Consider the following 3,486-nt stretch of genomic DNA (forward strand, 5'->3'; position numbering starts at 1 on the left):
ATGATGCTGTCGCGTTTTTCCACGAGTTCTGTTGGCAATTCGATGAATTTTCAAAGCTACTATTCTTGCATAATCACCAAGAACAAACAGCTCGACACAGGATCTTAGTCTTTCTCTTCATTCATTCCAAGACAATTTAGCAGTTGCAAAGGGGGGGGGGGGCTTCATGCTAATTCTGTCCATGTGTGTGTGACCTGCAAAAATACCTAAAACAATCAACACCATAACAAATTAAAACAAAAGAGTTGAAGGCCAATTTGGGAATATTTTACACACGGGAGATTGCAGACTCAACCTTGAATGTCTTCTCAATTCACCTGATAAGTATGTAGGACGGAAAGGAAAAAAGGTTACATCTCCTCTTGATTGTGTTTTCTTAGACTGTACTTTTGCCACTTTCTCTCATTCCATGCCTACCAAACAATCCTCCATTCAACAGGTTGTTAATTGTATATGGAAGCATCCTGATGCATCGAAAGTGTATCTTACCTGTGATGTCTGATAACATGAAATTATATCACATTTTAGGACTTAATTCAATTAAATTATATTATTATTTACTTTAATTTATTTCATTTTATCAGATATTACGCGGTATTTCCTTTCTATTTATCTCAGGTATCTATTTGAAGCAAAAGTAAAAAAAGGAAGAAAAGGAGGTGCAAAAAGAAGTTTCTGGAAACAAATAGCAAAAGCCAAGCCCAGCCCAAAGAAGGCACAGGCGTTGTGCCTGTGACGAGCGTCACAGAGGTTGTGACGAGCGTCACGCTATATGCACTTGTGTGACGAGCGTCACACATGGTGTGACGGACGTCACACCATTCCCCTATATTTGAGGCACAAGGAACGCTTCAGAGACGTTGAGAGAGAGTTGAGCCCTATTTCCACGCCCAACTATTCTGCACGTTGAAGACTTTTGACGCGGAAGCAGTTGCAGGAGGTGGCATATAAATAGTAGCTTTTTGGAAAGCTCGGGGTTCCACGCTTTTTCCAGATTTTTGCCGTTTTCGCATTTTCTCTTCTTCCAGCCGCTTAGGCATATTTTTACAGTATTACTTTGACAAATTTTTATATTGTTTTCCTTTTGCAATTCTATTTTCTTTTCCAGCTCTTAATTAATTTTTCGCACAATAGTTTCTACACTGGAAACTATTGTGTACCTTTTACCGGATCTAACCTTACGTTAGAATCTAGTTTTTTTATTCCTTCGTTTTATTTTTCTGCCTGATTGAAGAACTCAAGAACAAATCCAACCGGTCTGTGGTGGAGTGTTCAAGACTGCTATTTAATTATTCAGGTTCTTTATTTATTTGTTGAATTTATATATGCTTGTTTTTATTATTAATTTTTGCTGCTTGCCTGTGATGAATCTGTTTATGCATGTTATTTATTTAAGTCTGTTTAGCATGTCCGGCTGATTTATTTAGGTATCGGTATGTAAAGTAAGCGGAATGAAGGAATCAAAACTAAGTTGGTTTAATTAAGTTTAAAATTAAAATCACTCTTTTTACGGTCTCAATTTACAGGTTTAATAACAAAGTTTTTGTACGAAAGTAAAAGACATAAAGAAGTTAAAATCAATAGAGCGAGAGTTTGAGGTTTTGACTGGACAGTGTAAATTGGACATTAATTCTAGATCAGGGCGAGAGCAATTTTTAGAGTTAATTAAATTCTAACCTTTTTCAAAAAGTATTTTTAAAGATTGAATGTGAGGGCGAGAGTTAAGCATTTGAGTTTAATCATATAACCTAAGTCAACAGAGCGAGAGTTTGAGATAAGGGTGTTTAAACGATTAGTGTTTTCTTAAAAAGAGTTTCTACGGATTCTACTGTTTTCAAAAAGTGGTTTTTGACTTAACTATAAGTGACAACTACGTTAATATAAAATCATAGTTTATTCAACAGAGCGAGAGTTTGAGATAAAACTTTTAACCAATAGAGTCAACTGAAAAGATTTACTTTAAAACCAAGAAACCAATAAAGAATTGATTCCCTAATTACGACGAATTACATACCGATATCCGCTTATTAGATATTTATTTTAGATCTTATTTTAGTTTTAACGTTTCCCCCAAACAATCAAAATATCATCTGCCTTAGCTTTACGAAGTAACCTTAGATAACGGTATATCGATTCATAAGTCCCTGTGGGATCGATATCTTTTAAAACTACGCGATAGAACTGTGCACTTGCAGTTTGTACCCCAATTCAACTCATAAAGTCGAGCGATCAAGTTTTTGGCGCTGTTGCCGGGGACTTTTATTTAGTCGATATCGTAACTCTCCTATTACGCTGTAGAGTCTAAGGCTTTTCTTTTTTTTTCTTTTCTTTCTTTCGTTGATTTGTATGCCACACACTCGCTCTCAAGGCGAACCGCTCTACTTACGAATCAACGATATCGAACTATATCTCCGAGTCTTACGACGAATTCGGGAATATCGTGCTGCAAACAATCTCCCTCCTGTAGAACTTCCTGATTTCAAAAATATTTTCCCTTCGATACCCGAGATGGCAGAACCAGCTCGTGCTCTTAGAGATTACGCCGCTCCATCGCAAGATGAACCGCATTCAAGTATTGCTCCACCCGCAATCGAAGCAAACAACTTTGAACTCAAACCTTCACTGTTGCAGGCAGTGCAACAGAACCAATTCTCTGGGAATCCTACCGAGGATCCTAACCTTCATTTATCCGTATTTGTCCAATACGCTGATACTGTTAAAGCTAATGGTGTCACTTCAGAGGCAATTCGACTTCGTCTTTTTCCTTTCTCACTAAGAGATAGCGTTAGAAGATGGCTTCAATCTCTTCCTTCCAACTCAGTCACCACATGGAACGAGTTGAAGAAAGTTTTTCTTGCTCGATATTTTCCGCCAAGCAAAACAGTTATGTTAAGAGCCCAAATAAATGGATTTAAACAGAAATATAACGAGTCTCTTTTCGAAGCATGGGAAAGATACAAAGACATGATGAGACTTTGTCCACACCATGGTTTAGAAGACTGGTTAGTAATTCATACATTCTATAATGGTCTCCTGTACAACACGAGGTTGACAATAGATGCCGCCGCAGGTGGTGCGCTAATGAACAAACCTTATGCAAACGCTTACCAACTTATCGAAAGCATGGCTCAAAACCACTATCAGTGGGGAACCGAACGGACAATGGTGGAAAAACCTCAAACGAAAACTGGCATGTACGAGATAAGTAACCTTGATCATGTTAATGCAAAAGTGGATGCTCTGGTCCAGAAAATTGAAAGTTTAAATGTATCACCTCCAGCCATAGTAGTTGCCATAACTCAGAATTGCGAAGTCTGTGGAATCCAAGGTCACACTCCTGCAGATTGTCAACTCCTAACAAGAATCCAAGCGGAGTAAGTAAACTATGCTCAAGGAAGCCCCTATTCACATACCTATAACTCAAATTGGAAGAACCATCCAAATTTTTCATATAAGAGTAATAATGCTCTATACGCACCTGGACAA

General features: G+C 37.7%; 1 non-coding gene across 1 annotated transcript; it reads right to left on the reverse strand.

The window, feature by feature from the left end:
* Positions 1 to 2,886: 2,886 nt before the first annotated feature.
* On the reverse strand, positions 2,887 to 2,993 carry LOC127116365 (small nucleolar RNA R71). The gene has a single exon (XR_007801315.1). It is a non-coding gene; the product is annotated as a small nucleolar RNA R71 (small nucleolar RNA).
* Positions 2,994 to 3,486: the final 493 nt, after the last annotated feature.

Source organism: Lathyrus oleraceus, chromosome 1 (assembly GCF_024323335.1).
Source record: "Lathyrus oleraceus cultivar Zhongwan6 chromosome 1, CAAS_Psat_ZW6_1.0, whole genome shotgun sequence".
Classification (NCBI taxonomy): Eukaryota; Viridiplantae; Streptophyta; class Magnoliopsida; order Fabales; family Fabaceae; genus Lathyrus; species Lathyrus oleraceus.